The 18,435-nt window shown below is 39.9% G+C and overlaps 1 non-coding gene across 1 annotated transcript; it reads right to left on the bottom strand.

The window, feature by feature from the left end:
* Positions 1-14,463: 14,463 nt before the first annotated feature.
* Positions 14,464-14,570, bottom strand: LOC145110178 (small nucleolar RNA R71). Its single transcript, XR_013709559.1, has one exon. It is a non-coding gene; the product is annotated as a small nucleolar RNA R71 (small nucleolar RNA).
* Between the last annotated feature and the right edge of the window lie 3,865 nt (positions 14,571-18,435).

Below are 18,435 nucleotides of genomic sequence, written 5' to 3'. Positions count from 1 at the left end.
CTAACGAAAGCCTCGCAACCCCAAATCTTGATGTGGTCCAAATTGGGAACTTTCCCAGTCCACATTTCATGAGGTGTTTTGGCAACCTTCTTTGTAGGGACTAGATTAAGGATGTGGGCGGCAGTCTCTAAGGCATACCCCCAAAAAGAGATTGGTAGCGAAGCTCGGCTCATCATAGAGCGAACCATGTCCAACAAAGTTCGATTACGCCTCTCAGCTACACCATTCAACTGTGGTGTCCTGGGAGTGTAAGCAAACCCTGCGTAGATACCATGTGACGGTCAACACAAGCCATACATGAAGCAAATAAAAGAATATGTGCGATAATAGCAAGCATTCATACCCATAAATACAGAATAAATATTGTCAACGTCGCCGGACTCCCGGACTTTCAGGCTACCCCTGGGGGCAGCAAATACAAAAAATAAAGCAAGAAATAGAGAAAATTGTTCAACAAAGTTACATCAAAACAAGCCAAACACAAAAGCTACTTAGCAACAGAAGTGTTATCATCACCGGGGGAAGATTCCTCGTTTTGAGACTCCTGACAGAGATTTCGAAGCCCAACCATGTCCAGGATGCCCAAGCAAAGATGGCCAGCAAAGTCCATCTCCATAAAAGTCACTAGGGCGTCTTCCATCTCTTGAGTCTTGGCAGCCACATTCTCCTACGACTTCGGGTCGACCTCCCTGACGGACACCTGCTCCCAGGCTATCTTCTTACCCTTCTCCATACCTGCGGCGCCACAAGCCTTCTTTCACAACAACCAAGCCTTGGAGGAATTGTGTACTTTCAATCAACCTATCCACAACCCGACCGAACCTGTCGCTAAGGATCCAAGAAATATCCCTCTCCAACGATCCCTTTGCGACGTTCTCAGTCACCAGATCAACCTTCAGCTTTGCTACCCACTTGCTCAGACTGGTCTTCTCTAATTAAAGGACCCTCGCACGATCGTTCAAGTCCTCCACCTCTTTCCCCAGTTTCTCCGCTTGATCCGCCAAGGTCGCCCTCTCAAGTAACACCGCCTCCTGCCTAGCCCCCATGTCGCTCTTATCGGCCTCCAACTTCACCACTTGGGCCTTAAATTCTTCACAATCAATGCCCCTCTTGTCCAAATCGTAATGGAGGGTATCCATCTCGGAGATGCGTTCGACGGCCACGACTAAGTAAGACGATACTTGGGCAGCAGCATAACGCAAGCCATCAACCATATGCTCGTCAGACAGGACACTTAGGACCTCAGTCGTGGCAGGAAGAAATGCATGCTGAAACCACTCGAGAGCGGTGTCATGATCGGAGACAAGATCCTGAGTAGTTAATCTCCAAGCCGGCTTATAAGCATCCGGATGAGAGCCCATCAGTAAGGGGATAGTTGTGGTTTTACCGGAAGAGGTAGGGGCAAGACCATAAGGAGGCGAAGACCCAGTCTTTGCCCAGACCCCTTTGGTTGTGAGATTTGGGCTGGTTTTCTCGGTGCTTCTTTCTCCCGTATGACAGGGCGGTTCCGCCGCCCCGATTTGTGCCCCCTCCAACAGTTTCGGAGGACCTTCATCGGGGGCACGGTTGGAATCTTTAGAACCCCCCAGTAAGAGGCTCAAATTACGCTTCTTATGTAGAGGGGGCCCGGTGCTAGCTGCCTCAGTTCGACCGCCGGAAGAGGCTTCCAATAGTGCAAAATGCCTCTTAACCCGTCAAACACTCCTCGGGGACCCGAACGGTGTAGGATCCTTCTGAGAAGCACCAGTGACGACAACATCCTGTAGGTCCGGATCCTCACCAGCGCCGGTAACACTGTCAGCACCGGCAGTCGTCACGAATCTTTGGCCAGATAAAGGAGGTGGAAGAGCCTCCACTAGGTCAACGTCGTTAACCTCAAGCTTGTCGTCATATAAATATTACACATACACACTTTTAAATAAATATTAATTAAATAAATAATAGTATTGTCACTTGTTGGGTTTTATTAGATTATTATTGTAATATATAGGTTAACTACATGTTTAATAGCATATGTTATCGTGTTTGTAATATATATTTTAATTATAAGTTTTTGTAAAATACGTTATGTTTTTTAAAAAAATTTCAATATGTATTTAAATTTTTATATGAATTTGATGAACAAAAAACAAACTTTATATTTATAATTAATTAATATAATTTAATATATAACAAAATATTATAAGTATTAAATATTATATTTGAATTATGATTAGTAGATAAAAATGCACTAGAAATGTATAAATATATAACAGAGGGACTAAAACCGACAACGTGAAGTTCACCCCCATTTTAGGTGAAATTAATAGTATAACACCATATTTGGTGTAATACTATTCATATCCCACAAAATGGGAGAATAAATGGGGGAGGGTTGGAGATAATGGGGGAAAATGGAGAATGAGAGTGGGTTGGAGATGCTCTAACCTGAGGAAATGGTTTATGTTGTCAATGACCCGCTCATTTTGGGTTAAAGTAAAATGTTATAATTCATTCAAATTAGTACTTATTACTTCAAGACTGTCCATAATTAAATTTTAAATATACATGTAAATGAATGACAATAAGCAAATGAAATTGGTGAAAACTGCACAAGCATCGGATAAATATGAACCATACAAAATAATAAAGAAAATATATTGTGCAGGCAGACATATGAACTATACAAAATAATAAAGAAAATATATTTTGGGCAGATGTGACTCCATGATAAAAGGATGGTTAACAACGTCCATGGAAAAGGAGATCTGAAGCATCATCAAGTACACACAGACGACGTCAGAGATATGGAAAGATCTAGGAGAAAGGTTCGGGAAGGAGAGTGCTCCTTGAGCTTACAAACTAAAGTAGACTCTTAGTATCACACGACAGAATGAAACTTATGTCTCGACATATTACACCAAACTGAGAGGAGTTTGGGATGAAATACAATGCGTTTTTCCCTCCCCTCGATGTACTTGTGGCAACTACTCCTGTGATATGGGAAAATGCTTGAATAACTTCAAGGAAAAGGATATGTTGTACAAGTTCCTCATGGGACTCGACTCTAATTTCAACACCATCAGAACCCAGTTGCTGTCAATGAAACCTACTCCTTCACTAGGAGAGGCCTATCGCATGACATCTGAAGATTAACACCAAATGGATATTATTGCCATGAAGAAACCACAGATTGAAGCTACCACTCTTCAGACCCATATCCAAGGATGTCGTGACTTACTAGCCAACCCACAACGATACAAAGAAAAAAAAGATTAAGCGCAACAACAACAACGAAGTCGACCACTGCACCTTTTGTGACAGAGACGGTTACAAACGAGAAGGGTGTTTTAAGCTTGTTGACTATCTGGAGTGGTGATCGGGTAAAACAAAAAATGAAAAGGGAAAACCAAGGGCTGCTTGTGTTGACACTGAGATTACTGGAACCGTTGCAGGGCTCACTAATCAGCAATATCAAACTCTTCTAAAGCATTTTAGTGACAATAACCGAAAGAATGAAAAGGGTAACACTCGAATGGAAAATATGGCAGGTAAATGTATTAAACTTTCTTATGAAAATGATGAATGGATTGTTGATTCTAGATCAACGGAGCACATAACTCACAAACCCGGGTGTCTTGAGAATGACGTTGGAGGTAGTCAAGAGATACTAGTCATTATACCCAATAGAGATGCCTTTCCCGTTGAATGAAAAGGAAGTTGTGTATTAGTTGGGAAAACCAAGATTGAAGGAGTATTATATATTCCAAAATTCAACTGCAACTTGCTTTCGGTTAGTCTCTTGACAAAAGAATTAAAATTCTTAGTAACTTTTTTTCCCGGACTTTTGTGTTTTGCAGGCCTTTCACTCGAAGAAGTTGATTGAAGTGGGTAATTGCGTGAATGATCTGTACAAGATGGGCTTGATCAAGAAGGAAAGAATGGTCATGGATTTGAAGGTTGATGTTAGGTTTTGGAACTCTAGAATAGGACATGCTTCTTATTCTAAGTTATCACATATTGATTTTTTTAATAAGCCTCAATTTTGATTTAAAGAACGATTTATGCGATGCTTGTGTTAAGGCTAAAACTTACTCGATATTCTTTTCCAAACAGTTCTATCAAGACAAGTGCTTGTTTTGAGCTAATCCACTGTGATATATGGGGGAAATATCGAAAACTATTTGCTAGTTTTTTTCTTAACCATAGTAGATGATTATAGTCGTGCATTATGGGTGTTCCTTATAAAACACAAAAGTGAGGCTAGTGACTGCTTAATAAGGTTTCACAAAATGATAGAAACTCAATTTGGGAAGATCATAAAAGGCATTAGATGCAATAACCCGGGGGGAGGGGGGGGGATTTACTTCGAACCACACGAAGAGTTTCTGTTTGGAAAAGGGAATCGTATTACAAATCACTTGTCCACACACGCCACAACAAAATGGCATCTTGGAGAGGAAGCATCATCATATCCTTGAAACGACTAGAGCTCTCATGTTTTGGGCTAGTCTCCCAAAACGATTTTGGGGTGAATGCATATAGACGACAACCTACATCATCAACCGTCTCCCCTCAAAGGTTCTTGGTAATAAAAGCCATTATGAGATTGTTTTTAATCAAAAGCCCGACTATAAGATCATGAGGACTTTTGGGTGCCTAACCTACTACAAGAGTAATGAAACTAGAGGGGACAAGTTCAAACTTAAGGGGAGACCAAGAGTCTTTATGGGATATCCTCAAGGAACCAAAGGGCATAAGGTTTTTGATATTGAACACAAGAAAATGGTTGTGTCTCGAGACATTGAATTTGCTGGAAATTCCTTGCCTTTTGACAACATAAAAAGAAGCCTTAATGATGCACACTTCTTGGTTGACACTACCTACCACGACGACAACCTTATGCACGAACAAGCAACCACTATTGAAAACCAAGAATTAGATAGGTCCAGTGAAACCATTCAAAATGAAATAGTGTTTGAACCAAATGATAATAAGAACGAAAATCTAGATAGCACCACAGATGACGCTCACCTTGAGGATGAAGTCTTAGAAATTTCCTTAACTCCCCATGAGGATTTGAACAGCAACAACTCACCAAAATACACTTATATGGATAGTCCACCAAGAGCTAAACGAACCAGGACCTAACCATCATATCTAAATGATTACATTATGAATTTTCCTCCTTCTAACATAGAGCCTACTTAACAACAATTACAAAAAACAATGAATCGAAAAGCTTCAAAGAAGCCATGAAAAACCCAAATTGGAAAGAAGCCATGCAAAAGGAAATTACGACGTTGAAAGAAAACGACACTTGGAGTCTTGAAGAGCTCCATAAAGGAAAACATGCCAACGAATCTAAGTGGGTTTATAAGATCAAATATAAACCAATCGCAGACATCAATAAATATAAAGCACGTATTGTGGCCAAGGGCTTTACCCAAATCGAAGGCGTTTGTTATCACGCCACCTTTTCCCCCGTCGCTAAACTGGTCACGGTTCGTTGTTTAATCATTGTACCTATCAAACAGGACTAATTTGTAACGCCAGGTTCCTGGTATGTATTAAAAGTTATAAATTATTCATTCTTGTATAGGAACTCGACGAGCTAGAGGCCCAGAATCATCGAGTAGAGATGGATTTGGGACGTGGATTGTAAAGTATACTCGACGAGTTGGGAGCGTCAACTCGACGAGTAGGACTGCCAGAGTGAAACCCTGATTTTCAGGGTTTAGCACCCTATTTAAACACCTTAACCTCTAAAGGCTGGCCTCATTTACAGCCTCCATCATCCCAAACCCTAGCCACGAAACCCTAATACGTTTTTGAGAGTTTTGAGCAATTTTTGGTGCATTCTTGAGGTTTTGAAGAAGAAGAGAATTGAAGACGGATCAAGGAAGTGAAGGAGAAGAGTAGATCCAGAAGTTGAGCTCCATTTCTGGTTCATTGGAGGTATAAAGCTCCTATCTTGTCTATTCAATGTTTAGATCTAGTTTTAGAGTGATTCTTCCATGTTTTGGTCCAAGAATGCTAGCTTTTGGGGCTCGAAGGTCAGGTATGTTGTTAGTTGTCTGAGAGAGAGAGAGAGAGCTAGAGACTGGTGGGAGGCAGTTAGTGATGCTTTGGGAGCCCCAACCGTGGAGGCTATGACCTGGTTGGACTTTGTGACCAGATTTCGGGCCGAGTTTGCGCCAGCGGTGGAGATTCAACAGCCAGCCAGGAAGCTTCTGGATATGAGACAGACGACTGAGTCAGTGGCATTGATGCGACCTGGCTTCCGACCACCTAGGAGGCGTTAACTATGATCGTCTGGGGGAAACCTGAGAGGTCACAAAGAAATAAAACCATCAGCCGCTCTCTGGAAGGAGGTCCTAGAAAAACGCTCCGACGGTCAAGTCAGTAGAGTATTTGGGAGTAAGGGTTTGAGAATCGGGAGAGATAGCTTACCCATCAAGGCGAGGTGATGGTCCTTTTATACTGAGGATATTCTTCGATCCGATCGAGGGATAGGGACTGCAATCCCGACAAGATCTGCTGTCCTTATTGGTGAGTCGTATCCCTCGGTGTGTCAGACCCATCGATTGGTCCAGGCGATAATGCTCTGGATGTGCTCCTTGTCGCATGAAGCCATTATATTTGGACTGTAGTAGAGGACGACCTTTGGCGAGGGTGAGCCTTCTGCGCGGTCGTCCTGCTAGGGCACCCGGTAGCTGGGGGCGCCTAGCGGTTAGAGTGGTCAAGTCAAACCTGGCTAGGCCCTGCAGGGTACTCCTCGTCGGAGGCTTCCTTATTCCTGGCCCGCTCTGAGGGGCGTGTCATCAAGTCCCCCAGTCCAGTAGTCATATTGTATGCTAGCTAGCTATGATGTTATGGACGTAACTGTTGGTACACGTGTCATGCCTTTATCTGGTCGTCACTTCATTTTCGGCGATGTGACTGTTCTGCGGCGGTTACGTCAGCTGTGTTATGGGTCTTAGTAAATCCTGTTTTTCCCTCTATAACTTCTAGGCAAAATCTCCTTGGTTTTCCTACCTTCTTCTTTCGTTTCTTTTTCTTTTCTCTTCTCTTCTCTTCCGGTATATCCTTTATGGCTTCTTCCATGAGTCTGATCCCCAGTTCTTATGAGTTTGGCAATCTTCGGGAAGCTTATGGGCTTACTCCGGCCGACGGAGTAGAGTTCCCGGCTGATGGGTCTGTGATTACTTCACCGACTACCGAAAATGTGGGCGTTTACCTGAAGATTTTTGACGTCGGCCTCCGGCTTCCTTTGACCGACTTTCAAGAAGAAATGCTTCGTCATAATGGTTGCAGTGTTCAAATGTTGACTCCTGGTGCCATTCACAAAATGATGGCTTTTGAGATGATATACCGGGCTAACGACATCATCCCCGACTTCTTCGTCTTCAAGTTCTTTTTCTGATTTGTAGCCACCAACGACAAGTACACCTTTTCTGCTCGCCGTGGGGGTCACAACCTTATCCTAAATAGAAAACCGTCGAAGAATTGGCAGGACAAGTGGTTATGGGTCAACCGGGAACTGCTTGGCCGGGAGTACCATCGGGCGAATACTTTGTCAGATGTTAGTCCTAAGCTGTTTCCCCATAACCAGGTGATCACCGATCTCTTGCGCACTCTTCAAGTTGACATTGATGTGTTGTCGGAGGTCTTCTACACCGTCTCTAACAGTGAGTTGTTCTTATTTGCTCTGTTCCTCCTTCCTCCCTCCCTCCCCCTTTTGTGTTTGGAGAAAGGAAGACGTTTCATGTTTGTGTTTATTGGTTTCGTTACGCAGGTACCAAATGCTCTGTTTCCATGGATTCTATCTTGCGAAAATGGTATCAGGGGAAGTTAGAGCACCGGGCAGTGCCTCTTCATGAGGTTTTACCTCCTCCCCGTCGCTTGAGTATCTCTATTGTGACGCCCCCACAACCAGTGGGGAGTTCTACTGCGACGGGTAGCCAGGCGCCGCCAGATGTTGTGTTGTCTCCTACCCCAGTGCCTCGCCCATCGAGTGAGCCTTCAGTCGATGATGTGGTTGTTGGGTTTTAAGCATTATAACACTCATATGGTGCACATGCTACCCTAGATGCTTTGGATCTATGTTTTCTCTAATTATACATGCAATTTGAATTTTCCAAAGCATACATCCTAACTAGCATACAGTAGAGGATATACTATATAAAATCAAGTTAGATGAATACCTCTTGATGTAGTTTGTAGTTCTTGGCCTTTCAAGAGCTTAGCACCTCAAGTGTGATGCCTCAAATGGTTCTCAAACACCATGAACAAAGGAGAACTTTGAGAGAGAGTTTAGGAGGCACTAAAATCGTCCATGCTCTTTTTGGAACACCAGTGTAACCGATTTTGGCTAAGGGTGACATTTATATAGTGTAGGATTCCAAGAGTCATGGGTAAACCCTAATCCACACACTTAGGTTATGATCCATATCTCATGTGGGCTAACTCTTTATAGGTACTTACATAAAACTTAGCTCATCATGGATCAATAGCCCAAACACTATATATATATCACTGATTTACATAATTAGTCCCCGTTAATTTAATTAGTCGCTTTTGATTACTAAATTAATTCCAAATTAATTCTTGATCAATACTAATTAAATAATATGATTTCACAATTAATATATTATACTTGTAATGTATTAATAAATCATAAATAACCTCTTTCTCAAATATCCTTCCTATCAAATTGTTTTGGTGAAGGAAACCCAAATGGACCATGCTACTCTCGGGTCGAGTACATACCAATTATAGTTATGGGCTTAGACACCTAATATAACAGTGGTGGACAGTAAGGATGGAATCATTACCATCATCCGTCGTGTTGCTGAGAAGCGAAAAGCTGCTCAAACGATGGGTGAGCCGGTGTCCGGGGGTAGTTCTGGCCAGATCGGCAGGCGCGTGGTGCAACGTCGTGGAGTTGTGCGTCTACTATCTTCCGCGCCACCTCATCATGGAGATGTGTTGGTAATACCCGATGACGACGTTCAACAGTCTGAGGGTATTGAGGGGAGCCTCAACAGCCCATTGTTCCTGTTCCAATTGCTTTGAGTCCTTGTGTTAGTCCTCGATCTTCAAGAGATAGTGTTGAGCGATTGCATCATGAGTCTTCTGCTGCAAAGCCTTTCCATGGTGCTTTTGTCTTTGTTCCCGGCTGGAATCTTCGAGCAGACGCTCGTTTGTCTGTTCGCTTCGCTGCTATGGAGTTTACCCGCCATGCCCTTCCTCCTGCCACTGTTGACGATATGGACGCAATGAACAACACTGCCATTGCCCACAATCTGGGCCGCACAGGCCATGACTTACCTTGCTGCTGGATCCCGTCATGTGCAGCGATTTGATGATTTGGAGCGCGCACACTCTGCTTTGGTGGCGAGCGAGGCAGCCTTGAAGAGGCGGGTGGAGGAGCTTGGATCTACTGCTCGTCTATCGGATCAACAAAATAAGTCGCTAGTATCGGAGAAGTTGGTGTTGGAGGATGTTCGAAGCCCTTTGGAGGCTCGTGTGGAATTGCTGACGCAGACAAATGAGGGTTTGATGATCCAGAATGAGAGCCTAGAACGTGATCTTGCTTACCGTGATCGTGAGTTGGAGATCTTGAAAACAGACCGTGACTGGCTACTTGATATTGCCATATTTATACATGTTTTTAGGCAACATTTATTTACATTTTAATACATATTTTGGTTATTTTCATAGAATAATGATACTTATAAGCTTAAATTATACTTTGCAGCCAAATAGAAGCATTTTTGGAGAAAATGACTAAAATTGACAAAACATGGAACTTTGGAGACTTGAAGAAAAGAAGAATAAAAATTCAGCAAAAACACGTACTCACTACGTGAGAATTGAAGGCTCACGACGTGAGTTGGAGTATTCGAGAAGATAGGCATCGGGAGGAAGAATCCTTGTCAAACACGTATAATTACATGCTCACGACGTGACATACTTGCTCACTTCGTGAGAGTGGAAAAATCAAAAACTATATATTTGCTTGATCATTACGACTTTGGGGACTTTTGGCTGATTGAGGGAGTTCCTGGAGATGAATTGCAGAAGGAGAAGTGGTCTGGAATTGGCTTTCAACACCAAAGGAGAAGAGAAGTTCATAATTGGATTCTAGTGTTGGTACTTTAATTATGTTTTTGAGTATGAGTTATTTGAGTTTGTTTGCTAGTATGTCCAGCTAAATCTAGATGCTTCTGTTAGCTAGATAAACCTGGAACTCATGATTTTAATACTATAGCTTTGATTTACTTGTTGGTTAAGACTTGTGTTTAATTGTTTGAACCTAGCATGTTTGATTTAATATTTGATTGCTTTAAATTCTTGTTCAATGTAGTTAGTGAATATGAATCTGCATGAATTTGAATACCTAATAATTCAGTGAACACTAGGTTATTAGAGCTAAGATCAAACCAATATTAGATAAGCAATTGAATTATTAAAATTGTCAACATTTAAGCTGGTGAGTACATAAGATTTTAGTGATGTAAGTAAGTTGTAAGAAATTGTAAGAAGTTGTAAGTAAGTTGTGTGTTCTTTTAGAAAAGTTCGCCTGTTCCTCCAGAAAATCCTATATTTCCTGATTTGATGAAAGATAAGTAAAAATGACTCTGCAATCCTTTCTATGCGTACTAAATGGATACAAGTTATATAAAACCCAGAGTAAACAAACAATCGGTTGTGTGTATCTGCCCTAAGCCCACAACCAAACAAGGAACAGGAAATGAGGCGGAAGACACACATCCCATTGTTTGTTAGATCATCGTTGTATATAACCCTGATGTATTCACTTGGTACTCACGGAGTTAACTGTAATAGTTCCTTTATATTTGATGAAAATATTCTTTAAGAAAACCCTTATTTCTTTTAGTAAAAATGGTAACCACAGTGGTTCCTTCTATAATCACTTAGTTTATACTAGCTATATATAATCTTATATCGAACAAATAGTTAATTGTGTGAATCAGCCCTAAGCCCACAACCAAACAAGGAACAGAAAATGAGGCGGAAATCACACATCCAACTACATATCGGGTATTAATTATATATAACCCTGATGTATAAACTAAGGTATTATAGAATTAACCACCTAAGGTCCTTTAAGTTATACTGGTTTAATAAAATGGATTAAACCCTTTACTGGTAAGTTTCTAATTTTGAATACCAAATGTTCTATTTGAAAAGTATGTTTTGTACTAGAAAACTGTGCATTGAATTAGTGTCCTATGACCTGGCCCATACCTGGTACCCCTTTTGATTACTTGGTGTATATGGAACATATATATAGCTAAGATCGGATAGATAGTAGGCTGGGTGAATCTGCTCTAAGCCCACAACCAAACAAGGAACTTGAAATGAAGCGGAAAGCACACATCCTGCTACCTGTCGGATCCGATTAATATATATTCCTAATGTATAAACTAATAATCATAAAGTTAGCATTATAGGCCCCTTTCTACTGAATGTACTAGACTCGACTGTTCTGTTTGTAGTTTGAAAAGATGTAAGTTTTCCCTAGTTTATAACTATCTTAACTCGAAAATAGTTTGCATTAACTTTCACGTGGAACTATCACAATATAAAAGTAATGGGAAAATGTAAGTACACAGTTGTCTTTTGAATTGACATCCTGACGTACTGATTACCTTAAAACATGTTTGTTTTATTAAGGTCATAATGTGATGGATAGTACCCATACTATACGCTCTCCCTGCAAGAGATTATGGGGACCAAACGCGACTTTCGCAAACAAATTGCTAGGCCGTGTAAGTTCACATTAAAGTTATATGATCATATATACCCAATTTACTATCACTTTTTGTTTAGAACAATGAGTTAGTGATTATTGGTATAGTTAGATCTTATACTGTTCTCCTGCTATAGCATGTAGTATGTTCTTTCTGTTATCGCGTATTGTATCTTCCTCCCTGTTTCTCTTTATAGTATGATCTCTATGTTATCGTGTATTGTATCTACCTCCCTTATTCTCTTTATAGTATGTTCTAGTATCTAGTATGAACTGAACCCCTAAACTATACCTATTATAGTTTACTAGTATTTTTACTTGAACTGTTATTGAAAAGACTCATTTATCTACTAAGTTATGATTGTACTTTAAAAACGGAGTTTTATACACTATAAAGTAACATAACTTAAAAAGAGTTTTTGAAATGTTTTGATCACTTATAAAAGACATAAGTAATCTTTTGAAAGATTTTTTATAACAAACATTTACACAATTATCATTGTCTTCAACTTGTATTCCCCCCCTTAAAAGCATTTAAAACAGTTTAAAAGATTCATTATAGGGGTATGAACTCACCTTATATGGGTGATTCAAACGAATATGTGCGTAAGGATGAGAAGTTCCACGAATGAAGTCCCGAGACACAAACGAGTCCTAAATGACATATAATGACATATATTGGCATGAATATAGTGTTTAGAAGCAACCACATACAAGGAAACACCTTTAGGGACTAGGAAACACTTGGACCAAGTGTTAGAATGAGATGTGATTCATCTAAGGCGAGTGCACGGCCACTAAAAGGAGTGTGCGGCCATGGGTGTACGGCCGTACACTCATGGTTACAAGTGCACAAAAGTGTCTTTTAATGATAGGGAAGCTTTTGGGACAATTGCTCATCAAGTGTTGAAGCCAGGTTTGCACTTTGGAGGCCCTTTAGGGGTGTTTTGAGGGGTGTACGGCCACACATGAGTGTACGGACGTACACTCCTTTTGATCTTGAGTTTTGGTCGTTATTAGGGTGTTAATCAAGTGTTCCTAACAAGTACTAAGCATAAGGAAGGAGTACTTACGATTTGGAGGCTCAAGAGGGTTCACAATCACCAAGAACAAGTGTGTGTTCTTGGTGAAAGATGAAGATCTACCCTAAAGATGATTTGCAATGGATGAAATCAAAGGGTGTTACTAGGTTAAGAAGGATAACAACAAATCAAATGGAAGAAAGGCTTACATTCTTGAAGATCGGGGTGAAAAGCTCGATGATAGTTGAGAGAGAAATCGATGTTCTTGACTTGGAAACTGAGGAAATGGCTTAGAAATGGAAGGATATCACTCTTATGGAGGGGGTGTACGGCCAAAATGGGTGTACGGCCGCACACACATGTGGGTACGGCCGTACACTCATGTGTACGGCCGTACACTCCCTCTAATGGAGTGTTCGGCTTGATTTCGACGCGAAGAACTTACGCAACTCAATCCTATACCCAATGCTTGAATGTACTGAGCTTTGAACACTTAAACAGACTCTAAGCAAGGCTAAAAGATAGCAGAAACGAGTCTGACACTCGGTTGGATTGAATGGCTGAACTTGCAAGGCAAAGATTTTCAGGTTGTCACACACTGCCTAGGTGCAATTTAGTTAGTTAAGTTAGTTAGGTTATAAATATAAAATTAGGTGTAGCTATTTGCACGCATCAAGGTTTTGGCGCCGTTGCTGGGGAACGACTTAATAGTTAGTTGATTTATTTACTTGAGGTTAATCGATCCTTTTTGTGGGGTAGAACCTACAAAAAGTTACTTTTTTAGCTTAATTTTTGTTCCAGTACCCAACTCACGATGTGAGCCTTAAGCTCACGACGTGATTTCAGTAGATTTTGCGTTTTCTTCGTTTTTCTTTTCTGTTTAATTTTCTGCGACAACACGAGGTGGTACTTTTTACCACGTCGTGGTGACCAGTTAGTAGGCTATTTCTAGTATTATTTGGTTCAGTTTTACGTTTTTATTTTTGTTTTATTGCAGAAGTTCATGACCAGAGGTTCCAACACACCTTTGGTGCCACCACTTGAAGATCCAGAGTCATCCCTTCACAAGAAGACGGATAAGAACGCAGAAGTGAACCAAACACCAAAGAAGAAACCTTTCCAAGATCTCAAATCTGTCTTTACAAAGAAGTCTGGAAAGAAAATAGGAGAGTCGAGTTCATCTTCAAAGGACAAAAGCAAGATAGAAAGCTTAGATAAAAAAAACCTATCCCAAATGAATCCGAGGCCGAGTTTGGACTATATACGAGTGAACCCGAGAACGAGCCAGAAAACCAGATGACAAACATTGAAGAGATGTCCATGGGAGCTTACAAGAAGCGTATTAGAGATGATGTTGGTCCAGGGTTAATACAACCCGCAATTCCCGCTACTGCCACATTCGAGCTGAAAGGACACATTTTTACCGCGCTAAAAGATATTCCATTTTATGGAAAAGATCATGAGGATGATTTTAAGCATCTAGATGAGGTCAATGACATTGCAGATTATTTCAATGTCTCGAATGTTAATAGAGATATCGTCTTGCTAAGGATGCTTCCTGTTACTTTTAAAGGAGTTGCGAAAGAGTGGTTAAAAGCACTTCTACCTGGTGCAATCACTACCTGGGCTCAGATGCGCGAACAATTTTTGGACCAATTTTGCCCACCATTAAAGATAGCTAAACTCAAAAAGGCGATAACCAATTTTGGGCAACAACCAGGGGAGTCACTTTACGAGGCATGGAAGCGTTACAAAGGGTTACTAAGGAATTGTCCTCAACATGACCTCAACATACAACAAGAGGTGTCTATATTCTATGACGGGGTCAATGTCATGACACGACAACTCCTTGATTCGCAAGGACCTCTTACGAAGAAGAATCCTAATCATATCAAGGTGTTGGTTGAAGAATTCGTAAAGCACTCTCGTGAGTACCATAACCCAAGACAAGATGGAGAGAAAGGCAGTGGGGGTGCACATTCTGAAGAAATGGCTTCTATGATGGCGATGTTGAATAATATGGACCGAAGATTGACCCAAATGGACCAATCAATTCATGCAATTAGATTTGGTTGTGAGAGATGCAATGGTCCACACTTGACTAGAGATTGCCACTTGGATGAATATGGGAACAAGAAGGCTCAAGTTTGCTACTCGAGTGGGGACAAGTATGATGAAGATTAGAGAAAACCAAAGAAGGAGTGGCTGCCATATGATGAGTATAAGAAGAAGAAGGAGGAGAAATATGTCACACCCCCGAACCAGACGACGGAAACGTCCGGGGGCTTGTGCGTGACTTCATCTTGTAATATCATCACAATGTATATAATTGAAACAAGTCGACACCATCATCATACATATCAAAATACAACCAACATTGTTTACATCAAGTATAGTATCATAAATTACATGTCAAAATATTCCATGTATAAATGATAACAAAATATAACATATTCCACACTTCATGCTAACCTTTCCGCTTAACGATTCCCTGAGAATACAAGTTATTTTGAAAACGTCAACATATATAATGTTGGTGAGTTCATAAGCATATTTGAATGAAAAGTTTTGTATTGTTCATAAAACACCAGAAAATCCGATATCTTCTGTAAAAATGGTTTGAAAGTGATGTATCAAAATAAGGTATTAATGCATGTGTGTTTTCTGTTTTTGGAATGTATATAAAAATGTAATCCGAATAAAAACCCTGTATTTTCTGTTGTAAGTAAAAGGTATTGTTTAGCTGTGTATCTCCCCAGAAAATCCTATATTTTCTGCTTATAAAAGTGTTGTGGTCTCAACCCTAAGACCGAATACCCGTGTATGTATGTTTTCGTATCAATAAGATTTTATAAATGTTTCATAAAATTATGTTGGAGAGGATCTCTAGGTGAGCCGTTTTAACCATACTTGATTATGACGAATTCGCCTGTCGTGGCGTTCTTAGGCGCCGGCTTGATTTACGGTAAGGTTTGTCACCCTAGACTGGCCTAGTCTAACTGTAGCGAACAACTCAGGTGTGGGGTGTCACCCCGTATAGATCTATACACAAACTCTCGCTCTCCCTTCAAGAGACTCTGGTTAAAACTACAGGCTACGATTATACACTCTAGAGGTGTCAACCGACATGTCTCACTAGCATCCTTGACTGAGTTTACGCGAATATTGTATTATGTTATATAATGTTTACTTGTATGTTTTATGTTTGAAAAGCCCAACGAGTATGTATATGAATGTACGAGGCCCAACAGACATGTAGAAGGACCACTAAGGCCCAGTAAACATGTAATGTATAGTTTAGGTCCAATAAGCATGTATATGGGCCACTAAGGACCAATAAACATGTAATGTATAATCGAGGCCCAATAAGCATGTAAATGGGCCACTAGAGCCCATTAACATGGATTATACATGTTAGGCCCAATAAACATGAAAATTTACCTCTTTAGTCCAATTGTATGTAAGTTGACATTTTTGGCCCAAGTAAATATAAATTGATGTTTTCGGCCCATTAATATAAAATTTACATTTTCGGCCTATTTATATATATAATTTACATTTTCAGCCCTTTTTAGATAAAATGACATTTTTGGCCCAAGTTTTGTAAGAATAACATTTTAGGCTCAAATTCAAATAAAGTGATGTTTTCAGCCATAAAATCGTAAATTTACATTTTTGGCTCAAGTTTGTGTTAAATGACAATTTAATCCATAAAAATCTTAAATTTACAAATTTGGCCCAACAAAACCGTGAAGACCCACATTAAGGCCCATAATACGAAATTAAACACTTTCAGCCCTTATAAAACTATGATTATCATAGAGAACCATTTTTATGTATATTTGACTCTTTTAGTCCATGTAAAACCGTAAGTTTCATAAAACCACATTCTTTTTGTTTATTTGTCAAAAATGGTCCCTTTACAAGCTTTTGTTTAGTTTTTCCAACAACCTTAACATGTTTAACACTTTTATCTTTGTTGTAAGTTGTATAAAGTGTTTTAGTTTACTTATATTGTCGAGATCTATGAAGTTCTTCACAAAATAACACATATAACTTAAAAACACACATAAACATGCACAAATACATAGATCTAGCACATATCAACTTGTATCCTCCCCCAAAACATAGCAAAACCGAAAAACAAGGGGTATGAACTCACATTGAAGTTTGGATTCGGTTTTTGGTGAAGATGTGAGAAGATCTCGGCCCTAGCAAGCTCCTTGAGATGGTTTTCGAACTCTATGAGGTTCAAGAGTATAGATCATGAAATGATATGGGTTAAGAAGAGATTTTTGATGAAATCTAGAAGTTAAACCATAGATTCAAGTAAGAACTTACCAAGGATGATGATCTTGATGAAAAACCTCTTGAAAATACACACAAAATCTCGAAAATTTAGAGGAGGATGGAGGAGTTCTTGAGAGAGTTCTTGAGAGATTTTTGAAAGAAAATGGAGATGGTGAGGGGTGAGGGGTTCGGATGAGAGTAGAAGAAGAGAGAACGATAGAGGATTGAAGTGATGTGTGCATGGAAATCCACCATGCAAAAGTGAGGTGTCAAGTGCAAAAATAATCATTTTTTTCTTTTTTTTATTACACACACACACACACACATATATATATATATATATATATATATATATATATATATATATATATATATATATATATATATATATATATATATATATATATATATTTCTATTGGGCCGAGAATTTAGGCTAAAAGAGATGAGAATGAAATAGTTTTGGGCCCATTCTTGGCTTTGTTCGAATTTTATGAAGCCCAATAATATTTTTCGGCCCATTGGGCCCTTAGGAGAGTTCACGACCCAATGAAGCCCAATTAAAAGGGTTCATGGCCCATTAGGGCAAATGAAATCATTTATGGCCCAATAAGGCCCATTAGAGATAAGATGCATTGTTCTAGGCTCACATGGCCCAAAATGCTAAAATCTTATGAATGTGGGTCTAATTAGAGCCCAATAAGAGGATCCTAGTCCATATTAACTTAGGCTGGGATTTCTAGGGTTTTCAATCCATATGAGATGTATTGTATTAGGTTTTGAACTTAAATCAAGAGTTTGGATTCAAATGGATGGTTTTGATTGATCATAGAGTATGATTATCACTTAGACTACATGCTTTACAATAGATGATGTTTACATGAGAATAGAATTTCCTAGCTAAAATGCTAGTTGTGACATCATCCCCCCGTTAGAGGGAATTTCGTTCCGAAATTCTTTTGAAAGGTAACATCATAAATGAGAGAATAAGTGAGGGTACTTCTACTTCATCTGGTCTTCGCGTTCCCATGTGAATTCCGGTCCATGCTTAGCGTTCCATCGAACCTTCACAATCGGAATGCGACTCTGCTTCGTACGCTTCACTTCCCTATCCATTACCTCGACTGGTTCTTTGACGAACAGGAGATTCTCGTTTATTTCAATTTCTTCTAGAGGAATGACAAGAGTTTCATCTGATAAACACTTCTTCAAATTCGAGACGTGGAACACAGGGTGTACGTTGCTAAGCTTTGAAGGTAGCTGCAACTTATAAGCTACCAGACCAATTCGGGCAAGGATCTCGAATGGTCTGATGTATCGCGGGTTCAGTTTTCCCCGTTTCCCAAAATGGATCATTCCTTTCG

The sequence above is a fragment of the Lactuca virosa genome, chromosome 4, assembly GCF_052849685.1.
Source record: "Lactuca virosa cultivar CGN04683 chromosome 4, Lactuca_virosa_CGN04683_v6, whole genome shotgun sequence".
Taxonomy (NCBI): Eukaryota; Viridiplantae; Streptophyta; class Magnoliopsida; order Asterales; family Asteraceae; genus Lactuca; species Lactuca virosa.
The sequence above is the reverse complement of the archived record's forward strand: the minus strand, read 5'-3'. Positions and strand labels throughout refer to the sequence as shown.